The sequence below is a fragment of the Crinia signifera genome, chromosome 7 (assembly GCF_055691185.1).
Source record: "Crinia signifera chromosome 7, ASM5569118v1, whole genome shotgun sequence".
In the NCBI taxonomy this organism is placed as follows: domain Eukaryota; kingdom Metazoa; phylum Chordata; class Amphibia; order Anura; family Myobatrachidae; genus Crinia; species Crinia signifera.
This window is the reverse complement of record NC_139223.1, coordinates 77,243,336-77,267,027: the sequence shown is the minus strand read 5'-3', so window position 1 is coordinate 77,267,027 and position 23,692 is coordinate 77,243,336. Positions and strand designations below refer to the sequence as shown.

Here is a 23,692-nt window from a genome sequence, read left to right as displayed (position 1 = left end):
CCGGTTCAAAAACCTACGATATATATATATATATATATATATATATATATATATGAAATAAGCGGCACTCGGAGACTGAAGTAAGTGATGAAGCAAAGTGGAAATTTAATCCATGTGCAAGGTGAAAACGTTTCGGAGCTCGGGGGCCCCGTCGTCAGTTCTGGGGCATTCACACTCAAGTCCTGAGTGCCGGTCTCATTGGATCATATATGTGTATATATATATATATATATATATATATATATATATATGGAGTACAGTCGTAAGATGGCGCCCCTTGTGTTGATCTTTGTCATTAGACCAACATAGCCTTATGATAATTTCTTAAAGCATATAAAATAAAGTCCATAAATTTTCAAATATTTATTAAAAAGTCTCTTGTTCCACACAATGGTAGCAGTTGTTCCAGAATATAACAAGATGTACTTTGTTGGTTTCAGGTACTTTAAAATAGCAAATGTGAACACCCAACGCGTTTCGTCCCCTCGTGGGACTTCATCAAGGGTTTTGCGACAGATTGGGAATTATTTCGGACAGCTTTCACAGGAGGAGTGTATTCACAATAAGGTAAGAGGGCCTTTTATAAAATTGAGGTGCTCTATCACTTTAAATTTCTCATTCGGATGATGAATCAATGATTAGGGCCCATTACTTCTCATAAGTGGCCATATCCCTTGTATTAGAGTAACACTGGTAATAGCATTCACACAGAGTCCTGAACCAGAGCACACCTCCAGAAGGTGACAATTGCCTCCTGATCTATTCCTGACTTAGTAGTGAATATACTAATTTATATTCCAATTAAGAGACGTTACTGGGAATATTTCTGTGGTTCTTAAAAGAACCATACATCGGGTCTGCAGAGACCAAATGAAGCTACCAGTGTTACTCTAATAAAAGGGATATGGCCACTTATGAGAAGTAATGGGCCCTAATCATTGATTCATCATCCGAATGAGAAATTTAAAGTGATAGAGCACCTCAATTTTATAAAAGGCCCTCTTACCTTATTGTGAATACACTCCTCCTGTGAAAGCTGTCCGAAATAATTCCCAATCTGTCGCAAAACCCTTGATGAAGTCCCACGAGGGGACGAAACGCGTTGGGTGTTCACATTTGCTATTTTAAAGTACCTGAAACCAACAAAGTACATCTTGTTATATTCTGGAACAACTGCTACCATTGTGTGGAACAAGAGACTTTTTAATAAATATTTGAAAATGTATGGACTTTATTTTATATGCTTTAAGAAATTATCATAAGGCTATGTTGGTCTAATGACAAAGATCAACACAAGGGGCGCCATCTTACGACTGTACTCCATACTTCCTCTATCCCCCATCCAACAGGGGATCTTGTAAGTTAGGCAGCCTCCACATAGTAACTGTTAATTCTGTGGCGCGAAACAGGAGTCTGTTCTCGATATATATATATATATATATATATATATATATATATATACACAAACGGGTTATTGAGCAGCACTCCCACTAATAGTTAGCTTGCTCCGGTGCCCTTCCAAAGAGGGATTTGGGGTCCCACCGAAATAGTACAGTTCATAGGCGGCACTCGGAGACTCGTTCAAATAAGTAGTAATGCAGAGATTGGTGATCAAACGTTTTCGATGTTTATTACCATCGTCATCAGGGTGATGACGATGGTAATAAACATCGAAAACGTTTGATCACCAATCTCTGCATTACTACTTATTTGAACGAGTCTCCGGGTGCCGCCTATGGGCAGTATTCAATGAGAAAAATTCTCCGTGTTTTATGGAGAATTTTTGCTTTTTTCGCCCTGGACGGAGCATTTTGCTCTCCAAAAGTGAACCACCCTATTCAATGTGAAATATTCGCCGTCTTTCTAAGTGATTTTCGCCGTCTCTCTCCGTGTAGAAATTCTCCATCTTTTGATGGAGAGCTGGAATGTGAACTTTTAATCTAAAAGGTTTTTTTTTTTTATTTTGGTGTCAAAAAATCAGGTTTTTTTTCTGTGAAGGGGCATGTTATTTTTATTCATGTGCTTATAGCACATGAATATATATTTAATTTAAAAAAATATATATATATATTTTTTTTTATACAGTGCAGCCAGCAGGGGGGCCGGAGCGCTCGAGCCGCTCATTAGATATTCATATATTCACTGCACCCGATGCACGTTCGGGTGCAGTGAATACTGGGTCCCCCGCTGGCTATAGGGGGGGCAGCCTGTGCTGCCTGGGTCCCGGGGGGGCCCCCTACCCTCCACATATGTTCTGGGGCATCCAGGGAGACTTTAATCTCCCTGGATGCCACCGTCCCACGGCTCCCTGTCAGCTCCCTGCCGCGGACGCTCGTCCGCTGCAGGGGTTAAGACTCGCCGCGAGTGGCGGCGAGTCTTAAATACGTTGAATAGTGGGAGCAGGAGGCTCCGGAACACGGCGAGTGCATGGCGAGAGAAAAAATCTCTCGCCATGCACAGAGAATTTTCTACATTGAATACTGCCCTATGAACTGTAATATATATATATATATATATATATATATATATATATATATATATATATATATATATAAAAGACAAAAGGGTGCCCAAAACCGCGCACAACAATTGTGTTGCAGCAACTCTGAGGATCCCCTGTTAGGCAGGACCCAGGTGGGTTTAGAGATGAAAAAGGTAAGAGTTCAGAGTGCGCTACCAGAAATTACACAATTTTTAAAATACAATATGATTTTAATATAAAAGCCTCATAGGCAACACGTAAAAGTACAGAAATACAACAGCTTTTTTATTGCAGCAAGTATCTGTTATTCCATTGGTGAAGCAGGCCCCGTACTGAGTGTGAATGCCCCAGCGTACTGGCTCCGGTGCCCTCTCACAAGAGGGGATGAGTCCTCTGGGTAACTGACGACGGGGCCCCCGAGCTCCGAAACGTTTTCTTTGCAATGTTTTCTTTGCAATAGCCATAAGTGCCACACCGTCACGCTCATATATATATATATATATATATATATATATATATATATATATATATATATACACACACATACATACATACATACATACATACACACATACACACATACACACACACACACACACACACACACACAAGGGTGGATCAATAAGTACCTATGTTTGAAGACAGGTGGCCTGAGGAAAGTTGATTTTACTATCATGTACAACCACCTTTCAAACAACGCCATACCAAATTTCAGATTGATTCATAGGTTATTTTTATTTTTTTTTACCACCACGAAAATGCACCAGCTTCCTTCTTTCTGTTCCCTAACCAGAAAACGTGGCTCACGGGTAAAAAATTCAGCTCAAACGAGGAGGACATCGTCAAAACAGAAGCCTATATGAGTTGGAAAAATCATAATTTTTTTAGAGGGTTTGAAGAAATGGCAGGGACGTTGGGAAAATTGTATTGCCGTGAAAGGAGATTACGTTAAAAAAAAAAAAAAAATAAGGTGAAAAAAATGTTCATCTTCATTCTTAACACAGGTACTTATTGATCCACCTCGTATATATGGCAGTTATAAAAATAAAGAATCATTTATCCTTTTATCTATTAATCCATTACTTATGTTATAAGTGTTTTCTTGGAATGCACCAATGAATCTTTGGTATATAAAATCTAAGAAAATACATATAACATAAGTAATGCATTAAACAAAAAGAAAATGAGACTCTTAATACATTTCTTAAAATTAAGGGACATATACATAAAAATGATAAGATTCATAAAATTACGAAATGTACTGTAGCTCTCAAAATTATTCCATGGGTCACTAGGTACAACATCACTAGTCCAGTACTACCTCAGGCAACTTGAGCCATATGGATGGTTATAACTACAGACGCTCAAATCATGATGTGTTATATGAGGGGCCCCGATATCAGTGATGTCATAGTTTACAATGACATTACTGGCTTTTAGAATCAAATGTAGCCCAGCACACATTTCCTTCCACACTCTCCAGGGTTTTATACATGCCTGAAATTCACCACCTGACAAAATATGCTAACTGAAACAACCTTTCACAAATGTGCGCAGCAGGGATGGGGAACCTTTGGCTCTTCAGGTGTTGTTGAACTACACATCCCAGCATGCCCTGCAACAGCTGTTGCATGGCCACATAGCAAAACTGTAACAATGCATGCTGGAATGTTTAGTTCCACAACAGCTGGAGAGCCAAAGGTTCCCCATCCCTCCTGTACAGTCTAAATACGTTTGCATCAAATACATTCATGTCTTGCACTTCTACCTTTATTGTGTATGTTATCAAGTGCCCGTGCAACCTGTTATACGTTGTCAAGACCATCAGACATATGAGAGATAGGATGGCACTCTATAGGTCGGCCATCATGTTAGCGATCACAGGTAAGCTACAGGATCAACCGGTGGACAGACACTTCCCAGAATGCAGCCGCCAACTATCTTTTCTTAAGTACAGTATATGGCAGTGTGCCGTGGCACCCTGGGATGCCTTGGGACCCTTGAATAGTTGCCTCGAGTTGGTGGTCCAGGACCAATTCAAATTATTTGTGGTCAATGTCACTGACAAAATCAGTGGCTGACATTCATAAAATAGGTGGACAAACAGAAGCAAATCTTGTCCCACACCACATAACGGGATTGGTTTGAAATCCCGGCGGTCGGAATCACGGCGGTCAAAATCCTGTCGCCGGAATCCCGACCACCGGAATCCCATCAAGGAGGAGACATGGATCGCCCCCCCCCCCCTCTTTGCGGGCTCGCTGCCCTTGCCACACAGAGGGCCCGGTGCCTCACTACGCTCGGCAGACTAATTTATTCTCCCTCTATGGGTGTCGTGGACACCCACAGAGGGACAAAGTGCTGGGATTTCAGTGGTCGGGATTCCGGCCGCCGGGATTTCAATTGCATCCCCACATAACTGACTATAAAGATGACATATGAACACATTTTATTTAATTTATATATTTTTGTTCATTTTCCTATAAGAAACTTTTGGCCTAGGGGTGCCATGGATAAAATTCTGATACTATAGTGTGCCTTACTTCAAAAAAGTTTGGGAACCACTGGCATATGGCCATCGATCCATCCCCCTTCCATCAACAGAGGTGATAGAGCAGAACTACTGCGACTTGAAGCGACATGGATCCATTGCCTAAATACAGTGAAACTGGTGGGACTAAACGACAGACTGGCCTTGAATGTTTTCATCTGACGACTAATAGCTATACCTGATGGCTATACCTTGTGGAATTCTCAATCTCATTTATAGAGTGCTTTCATCCCTTGGTTTACCTTTGGTTTACAATCCCTGATACATATTATGCATTACAATGATAATTATCAGGTCTTTTTGCACTGTTATTATTATTATTGCATAAATCCCTGCTTTGACATTGCATCCCTAGTTTTGACCTTTTTAAACTTTAACACTTTCAATCCTTACCCTTTTTATCTTTAACATCCTATTATATGGAGGCATTTTGCAAATTTTTTTTTCAATAAAAGTTTTATATTGAAGTCAATACAGACAATAACAGAGGGGGCAAAGCACCTGTCAAGGTTTCGGGCTCAGAATAGCGGATGCCAGGCTGGGGATTGACTCTACCTGATGCAGGGGTGTGGAATCTTACCGTGTCATAGGTTTTTGCCAGTGACGCCTCCAATTGGGATATGGGCCTTGCTGCTATGAACAAGCCGGTCGCAGTCCCTTGATCAGGTTATCCACGTGGTGCTGGTAGCCCGACAGGGTGAACTCAGGTGTTTTCATGGTCATCATAGGTGGGTCAACACTAGGAGTCAGGAACTGGTACACGTGAGCAAACATGGAAGAGTCAGGTACAAGCCGGGTCATGCACAAGATGTCACAGGAAGCAGTACACAGGGAGCAGGTAGGAGAATGATCACAGGACTAGCCAAGGTCATACACGAGATATCTCGGATGTAGTACACAAGGAGCCGACAGTAGAATAGTCACTAGGATAGCCGAGGTCATACACTTTAAATCACTAGACACGGTACTGGAGGATCAAGCAGGAGAATAGTCAGGAGAATAGCCGGAATCATACACTGGAAACACAGGCTATCAGACCAAGCACTGGGACCGCTGGAGCAGGTTAGTGAACCTATACTTTGGCAGGAAATACCTGCCAGGAAGTTCCTTTTAGAAGGAGCTAATGAGCTCAGCTGTCAGCACTGAGCTAGAGCCTCACAGGTTACCTAATCAAGGAGAATTGTACATGGACTTACTTAGAGGCTGCAATCAGCCTGCAGTGTTCACACTAACACAGAACTGGATAGCAGCATTGAGCAGAGGAAGGCAGAGCAGAACCAGCAGGAATTCACAAGCAGGTAACACTAAAATACTTGAATGTTGTGACAGCACCTACAGCAGCATGTGAAAATCATGGGAATAGTACAATAGCAGGCAGTATTATTTGGCATAGCAACTAAAGTGTAGATCTAAATTTATACAAATAGGAAAAAAAAATCACATAATCAACATACAAATAGACATATAAAAAAAATGTATAAATTTATGGTGGTGTAATGCAGGCATGGCCAAACTATGGCCATAAAGCTGTTGTGAAACGACAAGTTCCATCATGCCTTACCAGGGTTCGCAAATACACGCTATAGCACCTATTTTACCTGCAGGTACTCATTTTCAGAACAGAATTGGTCGGGCAGCGAGTGGCAGGATAGTCACGGGCTCCTCGGCAAGTGAAAGTGCAGCAGCGGTGGAGGGGACAGCAAAATGGTGGTCTCCTGGCAGCGCAGGTAGCATTGTCGGGAGGGGAGCTGGGAGCAGCTGAAGCGGAGGTCAAAGGGGTCACCCTATCGAAGGCTTCATCAACAGCAGCACCATCCAGCAGCTTCCCCCAGGCCTCTGGCTCCTTGTCCCAGCTCCAGCATCTACTATTAATCACCCCTCTAAAGCAGCAATACAGGAACAAGCCGCGCCGCTGGCAATGCCGGGAGATAATGTAGCATCGTCTGTACCCACGGGCCTGCTTGTTTCCGCACTTCTGCTCCAATGTGGTGATTAATAGTAGGTGACGGTGCTGCAGAGATGAGCTGGAGGTCTGTAGGAAAGGAAGGGTCTTGTGGCATGCTGATAATTATGACTACTACGATGGGGTGCGTGTGTGTGTATACTCAGTACTCTTCCATTTTTTAGGATGCAGGGTAAAATAATATTATATATCTATTGCAATAATTAGATTATACAATCCCTTGCACTCCAGTTTTCTATTCAATTGTGGTACCCACTGCTTTTTAAGCACCCAAAAACATCATGTTTAACTGCAGAGATGAGCAGGAGGTTTGTGGGAAGGGAAGCTACTGAGTATGCTGGCAATCCCCCCTCCCACGGCAAGATTAGACAAACATTGCATAATATGTTCTGGACATTATGGATTATGGTGTGTGGTATGTGTGTAATGAGCATAACGGTGTGTGGCATAATGCGTAATTGGCATTATGGTGTGTGTAATCATGGTGCAGTGTGTCCAAGTGGCTCTAGCTGTGCAGTGTGTATAAGTGTCACTATTGTGTTTTATAATGTAAATTGGTAATATTATGTGGCCACGCCCCTTGCCCACAAAGCCATGCCATGATTTGTAATGCCCACCCTCGGTGCACACTGTCTCTGTTTCCAGTTTATGCATTTTTAGTATATGTATATCTTGCTTTATGTGAGTGGGCCAAATGATAATTGATACCCCCTGAACCACAATAATCACAATGAAAGGCGCCCAATTCTACATTTGCTTACCAAAATTAAAATGGGCTTGGGCTGGGTATAGGTCATGTGGGAGAGAGGAGGAGGCTTCTGTATGTGTCATGCTGTTTTCACAATCACTGCTTACCACAGTTTAGCTATTAGGGAATGCTAAAACTATGGCAAGGCCTGCTGGGATGTGTAGTTTCACAACAGCTAAAGGGCCACCGATGAGGTCATTGGTTTATTTGTCTTCCGTGGGTTTTCTCCTGGTACTATGGTTTCATCCAACAATCCAAAAATATACTGGTAGGTTAATTGTCTCTCAAGAAAAACTAGAAAAAACAGAGATACACTGCGCTAAACAATAAGATACCAGTGAATATGAATGATGTAAGTGCCAATTGGGTGAAAAATTTACAATATATTTATTAAAAACATAAAACAAATCATACCATAGTTGTGAAAAAGGGAAGGGGGGGCGGAGTTTTGGGTAGTTTTAAAAAGAGGATTGTAACATTATAGTCCGTTCATACGGTACCGTATTATTAGATTCCACTAATTGCTGGTTCTGTTCCTATAGTGTCTCCCGAATGTTTAATTGTTTCCAATGTGTCCTGAGATGGCCCGCGGTAGGTATGTTATGGAGCAGCACTCTCCATTTATCATATATCACCTCCGTCCGGGTTAGGGCACGGATGAACCTCAGATGGAAATAACCAGATAGTTGCTGATGATCGTAAATAAGCTGTAAGTATGGAGACTGGTGCGGATCCGATAGTGGAAAGGTGGCAGGGTTCAGAGCTGGATAAGGGTAATTTTAGTCCACCAACGCGTTTCGCCAGAAGCCTGGCTTTATCAAGGTGTGTAAACAAGGCACCTCATATCCATTGCACCCTCTACTACCCATCCAGTGTCTCAAGAAAAACTAACCTTAGAATATGTGTGTGTACATGTGGTAGGAAATAGAGGGAATGATTCAGGTTGGTTTGCAAAGCACATTTGGTTTACTAAAGGACAAATCCTTCCCGGCATCCCAGGGCACTGGGCACCGGGCTGATGTGTGCACAAATAAATTCAAACACATTGGTAACCTGTAAAAAGAATGTGGAAATAATATGGGGGAGTTGTATACTTTATAATGGGAAAACATCTAGATACGAATTAAAGTGTGACAAAAAATCAACAGGTCAAAATGTGCAATTTTAGAAGCAAAAAGTGCAATTTTTCCGGCAATTCGCACCCTTTTACATGTTCAATTTTCAGAAAATGTGCAAATTTGGCCGTTTTTTTGACTAAAAATCTCAAAAGTCTAAAAATCTCATCCTATTACAATTCACCCGTCTCATCCTGTTAGGTCCACAGTTGGATGTGCAATCGAGGGAAGGGATTGAAGGTAAGATGTCAGTCCAAGGTGAACTGGGAGTCCCTAACTTTCGAACGTCACCCACTGTTCTCTAAGTCCTGCCTAGTCCATTCTACTCTGCTGAGAGACACCTCCTCGAAATATGTATTGAAGTTTTGTAGCTGTATACCATCCAGATGTCTACAACGGAAGAGCACATCATGGCAGAAGCGTAGTCTACATCCCCCCATACAAACTCCAGAACCATTTGATGGATTGTCAAGAACCAGGACCTGGGCACATGTATTGGAAGGGCCTGGAGCGAAATAGAGAATTCTGGGAAGTACATTCCTTTTGTTTAATTTGCCCTTCCCATCCACGAGAATGTACCCTGGCACCAATCATGGAGTTCATTCCTAAGATTCATTAGGAGTGAAAAACTGTCAGTGAACAATTGTGAAAGATCTCGATTTAGCATTACCCCGCATGATTTCATTCTCGAGGGGTGCCATGAAAAGGGTAAATTATCTTTCAAACTCTCTACTACTCTGGGAGGAGTCGTGAGATTTACTGCTGTGGATTTAGAGTAATTAAATTTAAAATGAGAAAGGGACCCAAAATGTTTAAATTTAGAAAAAATGGGAATGGAGATAGAGAGATTGCCAGGACAGCCAGGAGGTATTCTGCATATTATAGAAGGAAAAAGTAAACCGATTCTTCTAAATGCGCTAGAAAGCAGCTGGTGAAGACAAACACTGGAAATGGTGTCCCCACACCAAAAACAAAGTATCAATAAACAAAAATGTGCTCTTTAAAATACAAAGGGAGTGTTCCTTTCAACGGCGCTAACAGGGAGCATACCAAATGAACATCCCTGATGTGGGATTTTCATCTCCTCTTCTCCGCCTCTTAGTAGATCGGAATATATGTAATTCCATATAGATATTAAGGGTATCCACCACGTGGGTAGGTGTAGAATACCGTACTTCCCTATCAGTGAAAAGGCATCTCCTCTTCTCCGTTATAACAGATGGTTTAAGAAAAATGACCAAGGGTACAGTTCTGCAATCCCAATATCATCCATATACAGTATCCGTATTCATGTATGTGGATAGAAGACAGAGCATATATGGTGTAATACTGATTTCAACCCTAATCTAAGGTCTTTTTCAAGGAGGAATGCTTGTTGGCACACTTGGGGGTGTTTATATAGTCCTTGTGCATTACTAAATTGGTGCCAGAAGTGCTGGCATTCCAGCCACAGGATCCTCGCGGTAGACTTCCGCCCCACTTCTGGCCGGACTGAGCCTACGTCATTGCCCCACTTCCGGTCCAGCAATATTGTATAGCGGCCGGGATATTCTCTCGAATTAAATGCAGTGCTTGTCATTGCAAGTTGGTTCTTTTAAGGCATGATGATGTGTGTGGAAAATTCTTCTTGTATCATATTTCATCATTTAATCAGGGAATTTACATAAAATATAATAAAAACTTAGTTTAGAAACATGATTATGGTTAAAAGCATAAAATACAATCACATTGATATAGGTAAACAGATAATAAGAAACATGTAATAAATATTATAAAATCCTGATAAAAATAAAAATATCATAACAACCATTAACTTTAAAGTCACTATTAAGACCATGTGGTTGTAAGGTGTTATAATTAAAAATACATTTCATTTCTTCGCGGGCTAGTTGTGAGACTTTATTTTTCTTGCAAATATCATCTTTTACTAGTTTTATGCCCATGAATCTCACAATGTCCCCTACATTGGAGCCATGTACTACTTTTAAATGATGGGATAGATTGTGAGTTTCTAAACCTTTTTTAAAGTTATTTAGGTGTTCCCCTATTCTTGTATTCATTGTTCTGCTGATATAAAATAAATGGCATGAACATTCAATTGCATGGGTGTGGTATAACACACCGACAGTCCCGACTGTACAGCAGGGGGAGCGCAACGGAGCCCCTTGCGGGCTTACTGCGCTCACCACGCTGTGCTCGCCATGCTGCGGGCACAGTGGCTCGCTGCACTCACCACCTATTTTATTCTCCCTCTATGGGGGTCGTGGACCCCCACGAGGGAGCAGTCGGGATTCTGACGTCGGAGTAATGACTGTCGGCATCCCGACTGTCGGTGAGTCATCCGGCACCCCAATTGCATACACAATGTTTTGTGTATTACATGTTATAAATTAATTTATAATACATTTAGTCTAATTTATGGTGACTTCCGTGGTTTTAGATTGTCCACCACTTTTTATTGTCCTGCAACCCCTACGCATCTATGAAAACCCTTTAAGATTTTACCATTAGGTTTAGAGGAGGTAAAGGTGCTCCGTACAAGTTATTTTTAATATTAGGAGCTTTTTTATAGATTAATTTTGGTACTTTTGTTAAAAGGTCACCAATTATAGGATCCTTCTGCAAAATCTTCCAATTCTTTTTTATACTCTTTTCTATCAATTTATGTTGGGCATTAAAACTTGTCACAAAGGCCCAATTATAGTCATTACTGGCAGCATCATGTTTTATTAAGAGTTTCTCTTTCTATTACCTTTGTGGCTTCTGCAGTCTTGTTGATGGAATCTGGTAAATATCCACTTTCAATAAAACGTTCAGACATTTTATTTGCCTGCTCCAGATAGACATTTATATTTCAGAAATTCATTCTCAGACATTTGAATTGGCAGCCAAGAATGGCATTAAGCCAAGTTGTATGGTGGCAGCTATCTCTTTGTATATAACAAGATTTGACAATCTGTCGGTTTGGTATATGTTTTTGTTTCCAAACATCCGTTGTTATTATTATTGATGGTAATGTCTGAAAAATCAATTGTGGTTTGACTTATTGAAAATGTTAGTTCAAAGTTTCTATCATTCCTATTTAAGTAATCACAAAAAAACTGTTACATTTTCCATATTTCCTCTCCATCAGTGGCGTAACTATAGAGGGTGCAGGGGATGCAGCTGCTATGGGGCCCGAGGGCTTGGGGGGCCCGAGAACCAGCAGGCAGTCCCCTGCATCCTCTATAGTTACAGCACTGGCTGCTACCTTTTGAATATTTTTCGTAGCTTTTCACTTTTTTTTTTTTTAATAATGTGTTGCGGCACTGTGCTGAGTTAAGGACTCGGCACTTCCTTCCTAGCTTGGAATGAGGACGGGTGCTGTGTTGCTGTGTTCTAAAAGGGCAGGCTGCTTCTAGCGCCAGACTAGAGAGTGCTGCGACTACCCCATCCATTTGCCGGGCGCTCGCTGAGATTGTTACAAGCGGGCGCCCGGCGGCTCCTGCAGGGACACCTGAGTGAGAGCGGCACAGTCACCGCTACCCGCCACAGCAGCACAGCAGAGAGTCGGATGGCAGCTGTTCATCCGTGCTCACACCTGGCAAAGTGCAGTCCACACTATCTGAGATCAGGTAACAAGGGGTGAGGGAAAGGGGAGATTACATGTTCAATTTAAAAAAACTTTGTGCCTGCTTCCCATTTCACCTTAATATTCCTACTACCCCCGTGACAGCCTGCACCCCCACTCTTGGGGGGGGGGCCATAGCAAAATCTTGCTATGGGGCCCATAAAGTTCTAGTTACGCCTCTGCTCTCCATATAAAGACAATATCGTCTATATATCTGGACCATGACACCAGGTCCACCCCAAAGCCATGCCCTCCTCATACATGTTCCTCTTCCCAGAGGACCATGAAGATGTTGGCATAGCTCGGGGCAAACCTGGTGCCCATTGCGGTCCCTACTTTCTGTGTATAAAATTGGTAATGGAACATAAAATAATTGTTGTTAAGAATGAGGTCAACAATGTCAATGATCAGAATTTGTAATTGTTGATTGAAATCACTTCTTTCCAAGTACTGGAATATAGAGATTGGACATGAGCAGTCACCAAATAGAAACCATCCTCCCACTGGACTGTGGGTAGGAGGCTTAGGAGACTGCTAGTGTCATTGAGGTGAGAGGTGTTAGTTAGAACCAATGCTTGTAGGAAGAAACCAGCACATTCTGATAAGTTGGTGGTTACTGAATTAATGCTGGAGACTATTGGTCTTCCGGGGGGTGGGGGGGTTGTCAGATTTTATGTATTTTGGGTAACAAGTATATTACTGGTATCATTGGTTCCTCAATATTAAGAAATTTGAATTCTTTCTCTGAAATTACCCCTAAATTTCTATATTTTAGAAACAGTGTTAGTAATTTATTTTGAATGTTTGTTGTAGGATCATTACCTCATTAATATACCATGATTTGCCCAAAATGACCACACCCGCCTTTGTCGGCTGGGTCTCTATAGTTACAGTAGGTCCAGAAATGTCACTTTTAGTTGGCTCATTCCTGTGGTTAATCGTAAGTTCCAGTTGTTGTCATTTAAAACCTTAATGAATTCTTTAAAAAGGGCTTGAGGTCCTTCCCATAATATCAGTAAGTTGCCTATATAATGGTACTATGCATTTATGTGCTTGGTGTACTTTTTTAGTTGTTCGCTAAACACATGTTCTTTCTCCCACCCGAGGTACAGATTGCCATAAATTGGTGCACACGTCGTTCCCATTGGTGGTAGGAAGAAATGGCCGTTAAAAACTAAAAAAATATTTGTTAGAATGAACCTCAATAATTCACTTAAAAAGTGATTGTGTTCTGTTTGTATTCCCATACTTAGTAAGTATTCTGTGGCATGTATCCCCACGTCATGATCTATACTTGTATATAATAGACACCGAGTGCAGCAGGGACACAGATGGGCCAACTGTGCCTAATACCGGCACCACCAATACATAGCGAATTATATAACAACTGTGCTGTGCCTAATAAATGAAATATACAATACACCAGGTGATTCATCGCGCCCTACGGGCGCTCTTCACACCGTCGTAAGGGGCTGCGCCCCCTTAATTTGCGAATGTTTGTATATGAGAAATATGGTTAGAATTGTATGAAAGATGCCCTGTATTGCAACTTAGGTGTCCGCGAATCGCGGGAGGGGGGGTCGCGGAGGGTGCCGCGAATTGCAGGAGGGGGGGGTCGCGGGGAGTGCCGCGAATTACAGGAGGGGGGGTGGATGCTGCGAATCGCGGGAGGGGAGGGATTGCAGAGAATCGCGGGAGGGGGGTCGCGGGGTGGATTGCCGCAAATCGCGGGAGGGGGGTTACGGGGGCGGGGGTTGCGGCGAATCATGGTAGGGGTGTCGCGGGGGGTGTGCCGTGAACCACGGGAGGGGGGGTCACGGGGTGGGGTGCCGAGAATCGCGGGGGTGTGTGTGTGTGCCGTGAATCGCGGGAGTGGGGGTTGCGGGGGGGGTGGGGGGGTGTGACGCGAATCGCCACAAGAAAAAATCAGCACTTCATTGGTGTCCATGTCGACATATGAGAATGAATATGAAAATATTCAAAAAATGAAAAAAAAAAACTTCAAAAACTCATGTCAACCTTTTTCATTGTCGACCATAGCCATGTCAGTGTTTTCCATGTGCAATTTAATTCTGGAGCTGCCGCGAATCACGGGGGGTGCCGCGAATTGCGGGAGGGGGGGGTCGCGGGGTTGGGTGCCGCGAATCGCGGGAGGGCGGGGTTCACAGGGGTTCCGGTGGGGGGTTGCCGCGAATTGCTGGAGGTGGGGGGTCACGGGGGGTGCCGCGAATCGCGGGGGGGGGTTGCGGGGGGTGTGACGCGAATCGCCACAAGAAAAAATCAACACAGAAAGGTCAACACATGTAAATGTTGACATAAGTGTGTCCATGTCGACACATGACAATGAATATGAAAAAATTAAAAAAAATTAAAAATAAATCTTCAAAAACTCATGTCAACCTTTTTCATTGTCGACCATAGCCATGTCAGTGTTTTGCATGTGCCATTTAATCCTGGGGCTGCTGCGAATTGCGGGGGGGGGGGGGGGGGGGGTGCCGCGAATCGCGGGAGGGGGGTCGCAGGGGGGGTGCCGCCAATCGTGCAAGGGGGGGTCGCGGGGGGGTTCTTTTTGCAGCGAATCGCGGGAGGGAGGTCGCGGGGGGGGGGTGTTTTTTCCGCGAATCGGGGGGGGGGGGTCACGGGGGAGGGTTTGCCGCGAATTGCGGGAGGGGTCGTGGGGGGGTTCTTTTTGCAGCGAATCGCGGGAGGGGGGGTCGCGGGGGTGTTTTTGCTGCGAATCGCGGTAAGGGGGGTCGCGGGGGAGCGGGTGTTTTTGCCGCGAATCGCGGGAGGGGGGGCGCGCGGGGGGGGAGGTTTTGCCGCAAATCGCGGGAGGGGGGCGCTCACCTGGTGGCTGTGGAGTAGCAGTGCTGGGCTGGTTCTCTGTCACATACCTCCCAACATGACCCTCTCCAGGAGGGACACAATGCTCTGTTTCTAGACTTCCCCTTAATGTATGATTGCCATCACCTGTTTTAAACAGGTTAATTTCTCAGAAAGGTGTTCAGCACAGATGAAGGCAATCACACATTAAGAGGAAAGTCCAGGAACAGAGCGTTATAGACACAGACACCCACTTTGAGTGACAGATGTAGCCAAATATATAGGAGATAGGACGAGCGCACCCAGGCAGTAGTAGGCGAGACACAGATGCCCACTGCAGCGGTGATAGTGTGGAGTCATTTACGCTCAATATCAGCACATTTAGCACATAAGAATTATATACAAACTGAATGGTATTTGGTGTTTGTACATATGGGGAGTACGCTGCACTAAGAGAGGCACGGAAGCCAACTGCAGCGATGACACTGGAATAAAGTGTGCCAAATATCAGCACTATGAACCATATACAAACCATATTATGTTTGGTGAACTTCACACAATAACACCAATATAAATTTTGTGTCAAATTGAGCCATGCACTGTTCATAGGATATCAGAATTACAGCAATAGACAGTGGGTCTGATTCACACCCCATCACATAGCAGGCAGTGAAGTGGATTGCATCCTTTCAAATCTAATATAGGATATTGAAAATTATCCTGCAGAGTGATTAAAAAATCTCAACATACTGTGTGCACGTAATAATAACATCTTTACATGGATATTTGGAAATAAATGAAAGTTTATTGGACAAGAATTTCCCAAAGGGAAGAAGTATATCCGATTATAAAAACCACAGCATGGATACATAGCATAAAAACATCAACACTCCATGCAAATAAAAGAAGCTAAAGTGTCTTCAATACATTTTTACATATTAAACAATATATGAATACAAACCACTGTGATAATCTCTAAAAATCTGTTAATAACAAGAGATTGCTACAAAATTTGTGTGAACAAAAGAAAGTCTTGTATAATAATACATCTAAATAACCATGAGCACACAAGTGATATTCTATCAAGTACAAAGGAGAAATAAATATAATAAGTACATGCTAATTGTTAGTTAGAGTTTCCACATCTCTTTTTTTAATCACAATTTCTTATCTTTTTTTGCACATCTTCACTTTAATCTTACCAAGAGGGTGTAATTAGCACACCCCTTTTTTAATTACTAGTAATAAAAGTTAAATTTTAAGACTTATGAAACATCAGTTGGACGTCTCACAGAGATATCGTCAGAGTGCACCCCAAATTTCTCCACCCTTCCCTCTTTTCTCATTTTTGAGCTGTGGAACATTATCTGATTATCTGTTAAAGGACCCGGAGATGTTGGGCAACCTGGTAACATTTATTTCACAATCCATTAGATTTATTTTAACACATAATTAATTTCTTTTCGATTCTAATTATTATTTACAGTCACTGGGCACCACCATCTCGACCAGGCTCGCCCAGAGTTTTGCAAACCTATTTATGGGCAACTTCGAGGAGGAGCACATTTGGGGGTGTGACCTTGGGGTGAGCCTGGTCCTCTATGGTAGATGCATAGATGTTTTAATTTTTGTTTGGGATGAGGATCACGATTCTGTTATTAAATTCACAGATATTTTAAATGATAATATATATGGTTTGAAATTCACTAGTAATTTTCACAAAAGTAGTATGAACTTACATATATTTTTCTCCATCTGAGTAATTTAGATTAGATGCCATGGGTAAAATGCCAAATCAATCATTGTATCAGCACACAAAGTTAAAGTCTGTATGAAAATTGTTTCTCCTAAAAAATGTCAAAGTTTTTAATATGTATATGTCTATGTTATAAATCTCTATCAAACTCCTCATGAAGTCCCGGTAGGGGACGAAACGCTTTGGGAACTACTGTTGAATGTATAAGGCTATATTGATCTAATTGTGAAATCAACAAGAGGGGCGCCATCTTACAATTGTACTTCATAGGTATAGAGATATTAACATATTTTTCACACAATTGTTGATAAGATAATATTACTGTACATCCTTCATCCATAATATTAAACAAAAGACGTAAACCTTCTTCATTGTAACATTTAGCTAGGCTAGCATCCTGTAGTATTGGTGTATCCATCAAAGTGTTGTAAAACAGAGAATGAAATAATATATTATAAGTGGACATTCCTAATCTAGAAAGAGCAAGTCGCCAAGCTGTGCAAGTCGATACTAATAACAAGTTGCCAGATACCTTTTGGGGGGTATTTTGATGGTCTCATGTGTAGCAAACTCGATAGGGGTATATCAGGGCAAAAGGCTTGTTCAAGGGCAAGATTTACATAATTTTTCAGTCGAATGTACCCAGTTGATTGTATATCTAAAATTTGCGGATAGCATGTAGCTCTTAGTGCATGGAAAATTAATGCCTCCTAATGAGGCATGTTACGTTAATTTAAATATTGAAAATCTAGTTTTTTTACCCGCCCATATAAAAGTGCTAATAGCTTTATTTAGCATCTGTATGTCAGAGTCTTTAATCAAAAGGGGCAGCATTTGAATAACATATAGCAGGTGGGGAAAATAAATCATTTTAACCAGGTGAAGCCTTCCAATGTAAGATAGAGGAAGGGAACGCCATGATCGAAAGTCCGGCAAAATGTTTGCTATTATAGGGGGGTAATTAGCGAGATAAAGATCAGCTGAGTTCGCAGTTATAAGGCCAAGGTAGGTGAGCGAATACTCTGCCCACAGAAATTGGAAATTAAAAGGCCATCCTAACTTCGCGCCTTCATATAATGGTTTGGTTTTCAGTTTATTGATTATAAACCCTGAAATGCTCTCGAATTCAGACAACAGTAGCAATAGATTAGGGAAGGCTTTTTGGGGGTTAGCAAAGTACAGAAGCTGCATATGCTGACACTTTTGATTCTGTGGACCCAAAATGTATACCTTGCCAATCCGATTGTAAATAATATAAATTTGGTAAGTGGGTCGATAGCTGAATTAAATAATAAAGGAGATAATGGACAACCCTGTCGGGTGCCACGAGCCAAATAAAAACATAAAGTGTTTAATCCATTTATTGTTAAAAAAAGCAGTTGGTTGGGCATATAGATTTAGAAAAAGTGTAATAAATCCAACTCCTGGCCAGGAATTGTGATTGTGTCAAAGCCGCTATTACCTGGCGGATGTTATTTACCGATGATCTACCACAAACAAAGCCTGTCTGTGAAGGGTGAAGCAATTTTGATAGAACCAATTGTAATCTTTGGGCTATGATAGTAGTTAATATTTTCAGATCCTGATTTAACAGAGAAATGGGTCTATATGAAGTCACATAATTTGGATCTTTACCCTCTTTTAATAATACAATGATCCTGGCTTGATTAAAACCCAGCAGGAGGTGCATTACCAAAAAGAATAGAATTAAATAAAGTGAGTAAATGTGATGTTAAATGTGGTGACAATAACTTATAGTATTCTGCACTTAATCCGTCTGGGCTAGGAGATTTACCTTTAGATAAATTATTTAAGATGGACCTAAGTTCTAATTCGGTGACAGGATTCACTAATGCATCGCTTTGAGACTGTGATTATAAATTTGTATAATATTTTAAAACGGAATCTGCTATATCTACTGTATTTTTATTTTGGTGACCTTCCTCTGAAACAATGTTCAGAATGCAGGTTAGCAGGCGATGTCCTCTAGCCACCGATGCTAATATCTTCCTCGCTTTATTTCCCTAACGGAAATTTCTGTGTTTTTGGATATCTAAATAATATTGAGCCTTTTCTGTGCATATGGTGACATACAATGCTTTTGTGTCAAGAAACAGTTGTCGAGACTCCTGTGTATTATCGTTCAGCATTGCAGCATATGTAGAAGAAACGGCTGCACTGAGTTCCGTGTACCGAATATGTAAGATTTTTCGTTTTGCTGTTACATATGCCATTATATGGCCACGAATTACAGCTTAAGATGCAGCCCAGAATATTTGATATTATCAATCTATTGCTGGATGTTATCATCCACGTAATTTAAGAAGTGTTGCTGCAGTGCGGAACGAAAGTCAGGCGACTCCGCCAGATATGTAGGGAATCTCCAGTTGTAAGATTGAGTAGTGGGGATAGAAGCAGTAATTCAAACCATGTGGGGGCATGATTGGAGATTGCTATTGGCTCTATTTTTGAACTCTTCACTCTCAGCAGTATTATAGTGAGTATGAGCCAATAATCTATTCTTATGGATGTATGGTGGGGGTGAGAATAAAAGGAGTACTCTCTCAGTTGGATGCTAGTGTCTCCATGGATCTGACAACTCCAGGGAGTTCATCAGCATATGCAGAGCTGGCGGTGGTGTATCTCTGGTAATATTTTTAGATTTGTCTAAAGATTTCTGTTGTGTTGTATTAAAATCTCCCCCGAATATAATTTGGCCCTCCGCCCAGTCCTGCAGTTGTACATATAAATCTGTGAAAAAAACAGTATTGGGTCAGGTGGGGGCATATATTGTGGCAATTGTAAATAATTCACCTTCTAATTTTATTTTAAGAAACAGATATCGGCCCTCAGAATCTTGTCATTTATCTAGCACTTCGTAACATAAGGATTTGTTTATAATAATCATAACCCCACGTTTCTTAGTGATAAAGGAAGCAGTAAAATAATCTGTGAACCAGGTATCTTTAAAGGTGCTAGGATCACCATCCTTCCAATGAATTTCCTGCAAGACTGCCACATTGGGTTTAAAACGTTTTAAATGTTGTGAGAGCTTTCTTCTTTTAAAGGAGAGTTCAGTCCCTCAAAATTCCATTCCACAATTCTATTTTGAATTTTTTTAACTCAATATATAGGCCCATTGGACCAATTGTTTTGCTTAATGAAAATACCAAATAGGTATGTGAAAAAAGAAATACCAATTTAAGTGTAAACATGTACTATATAGTTAAGTAGCATAAATCATTTCTAACATAACAAGGAATAAACATAGTGTTTCCCTACTAGGAGGTGCTACCATAAAAATTTAACTCTAAACGCAGTATACTTGCGCTATATTATCATTATCAGTCCCCAGCCTTGGTTACAGATGCAGGGCTATTTAGGACCGAGTCCACAAATGTCTGAGCTGAGGAGGCCATTTCAAATAGGTATGGTTTACCATTATGCGATATCTGAAGGTTTGCCATGTAGAGAAGGGCAATTTAATGCCAGCTTCAAAGAGAGATCTGCAGATCGAAGAGAATTCTTTTCGCTTTGTTGCTACCTGAAACAAAAAATCTTGAAATAGGAGTAGTTTATCTCCTTGATAGTGTAAATCTCCCTTTTTCCTCTAGGCATCTAAGACCAAGACTTTATCTAGGTAGTTCAGGAATTTAAAGATCACAGGGGAAGGTCTACATCGTATGGCCTCTCAATCAGCATAGCGCCAGACTCCGGTAGGCAACACAATTCACGCGATAGCTACTTTGACACTAAGTCCATCAATTCTCTTTGTTTTAGCGATTCAGGTAAGCCAATCAGTCGTAGATTATTTCTTCAATTACGGTTTTCCAAATCTTCTAACTTATCCTGGATGGCTGAGATCGCAGCACCCTGAGAAGCAATAGTGACCTTGACTACAAGTAACTCATCTTCTACATTGAATATTCTCTGTTCAGCCTCCATAAATCTGGAGCCATGCTCCTGAAGCTGAGTATCTGCTGATTCTATTGCTTCCTTAAGGCTGGCTAATTTCTCATCAAGCAGGGGTGACAGTATGGCAGAGATTTCTTGGGCCGTGATGGCTGCAGTTACATTATAGGTGGAGGAGTCTGCGCCTTTGGAGACGGCAGAGTTAATAGGAGAAGCAGGTGGACAAGCAATGTAGGAGGCATGATGTTTTGTATCTTTTCCTTTAGTAGAGGTGCCAGCTTCACCACTCCTAGAAGACTTTCCCACAAATGTCTTTATTTTTATCAGTTTGTAGGTTAGCAGTCTCTCAAAAGGAATTTATTGAACTGCTGCAAGCAAGTTTAAAGATAATATGCTGTGGCTACAGATTCATCCACCTTCATATCCGGAGCGCATCTTTGATGAAGAGAGGACTGTAACCTGGATATTGCCCAAATTGGAAACATCCCAGGAAAATTATCTCACAAAAAGAGCCACTGGAGAATATTAATGGTACTTGTGTACTAGCACGGCGCCCACGATGTTTGGTCGCACAACTTTTAATCACATGGCATACACCCGATGCACTGCGATGCGATTTAAAATTGTATAAGCCCCCTATACGATGTTTAATTGTATAAGCACCCTAATGGGGGCTTACAATGTTAAATGCACCCCCACTATGAACCCGAAGCGTGGGCGGCGGTACGCGTTGTCACAGTCCGCGTGTGTCGCCTACCAATCCGGGTAGTGCGGCGGGATCTGGTCCAGGTGCGTGGTCTTGGGCGTCTGAGCAGAGTGCCGAGAGGACGCGGGCAGTCACCATTATGTGTGGGTGACGCTGCCCGCTCTGACTGGTTGTCTTGTGCTGGCGCGGAGTGCCCTGTTCCGGTTCCCGGCGCTGTCCCCTCACTCTGGATGCGGGCACCAGCGGAGCGACAGCTGCAGTGCTTCCGGCCGCCAGTGAATCCCAAGGGGGATAAAAGACTCATGTTTAAACCAAGCTGGCGCCAGTTCTTCGCTTGTCAACCCTTAGGGAACACCAGCGTCCTGAGCTCTCCTGACTACCTGTGAACTTTCTCCAAGTGCAATCAGTCTGGATCACCTGTGCACTTCCAGCGTCTGGCTCCAAGTGCAATCAGTCTTTGATCATCTGTGAACCTCCAGCATTCTGCTTCAAGGTGCAATCAAGCCTGCTCACCTGTGTACCTTCTGCAATCTGCAAAAAACCTCCTGTGAACCTTCCGTTTGGGTACAACCCCTGCTGTCACCTGTGTACCTTCTGCCTGGGTGCAATCTGCAAGCAACCTCCTGTGCACCTTCCGTTTGGGTACAACCCCTGCTATCACCTGTGTACCTTCTGCCTGGGTGCAATCTGCAAGCAACCTCCTGTGCACCTTCCGTCTGGGTACAACCCCTGCTATCACCTGTGTACCTTCTGCCTGGGTGCAATCTGCAAGCAACTGGGTGCCTGGGTGCAATCTGCAAGCAACCTCCTGTGCACCTTCCGTTTGGGTACAACTTCTGTTATCACCTGTGTATCTTCAGTCTGGGTGCATTCTGCAAACTACCTCCTGTGCACCTTCCATTTGGATACAATCTACACCAGTCTCCAGTATACCTTCTGCCCGGCTGCAGCCTGCCAGTCTCCTGCGCACCCCCTACCTGGGTGCTACCCACTGCAGTCACCTGTGTATCCTGGTCCTGCTACGACTGGCCCTGATTCCTGTATGTCCCTTGGTCCTTCATCATCTACCCCGTGGCTAACTTCTACACGTCAGTGTTTCCCAGCTCCGGGCTCCTCCCAGGTCCCGTATGAGAAGGACTTATATTCGTCCCGCTACTCTGCAAGCTACTTCCGTTCCTGGTAGTTACCCGGGTCCACAGAATTCTCAGGTACTGACACGCGTCCTCCGACCTTTTCATACCCCCACTATCCACGTCGGTGTGGAGTTGATTTTATATAGTGTGGCGAGTGCAGCGAGCCACCAAGCCCGAAGCGTGGCGAGCGGACGCGTAATACCTGTGAAGTAATGCGCGGCCCCCCGCTGCGCTCGCCACACTTTATAAAATCAACTCCATGCAGACGTGGATAGTGGGGGTATGAAAAGGTCAGAGGTTGCGTACCCTCGCGGGTATCGCTGTGCTCGCCACGCTTCGGGTTCACGTTCATAGTGGGGGTGGCGTGGGGGTGCATTTAACATTGTAAGCCCTCATTAGGGTGCTTATACAATTTAACATCGCATCGCATCATATGGCATTGTATGCCATATACAATGGTATACAATTTTAAATTGTATACCATCGGGTGCCAATCGCATCGCATACCATCACATGCCTTATGGTCTGTGATGCGATGGGCGCCGTGATAGTACACAAGTACCGTATTAATTTATGCAGGACTATAAATCATTGCCTCAATGAAATCATATATTTTGATGCCTCATTTACTCCAAGCCACCATATACAGTAAGCCTAATAATAATTACAAAAATCAACAGAATGCCAGTTTATATGCTAAGTGTTGTCTGTCTTGTAGTGTCTGATGTAGTGTCTGATGTAGTGTGTAATGTAAATACTGTATGAAGTGCACTTCAGAGATTATGTATTTTTTATGAATTGATTATTAAATAAATTTCTATATTATTTCAAGATAATTTATTAATTGATTATTTTTCTGAGCACCGCTGCGCCTCTTTAAGCAACGGCGACCT

At 42.4% G+C, this 23,692-nt stretch overlaps 1 long non-coding RNA gene across 1 annotated transcript; it reads left to right on the top strand.

Moving 5' to 3' along the window:
* The first annotated feature begins 698 nt into the window (after positions 1-698).
* Positions 699-1,223, top strand: LOC146019489 (uncharacterized). Its single transcript, XR_014450571.1, has 2 exons — positions 699-740; positions 976-1,223. It is a non-coding gene; the product is annotated as an uncharacterized LOC146019489 (long non-coding RNA).
* The last annotated feature ends 22,469 nt before the right edge of the window (positions 1,224-23,692 follow it).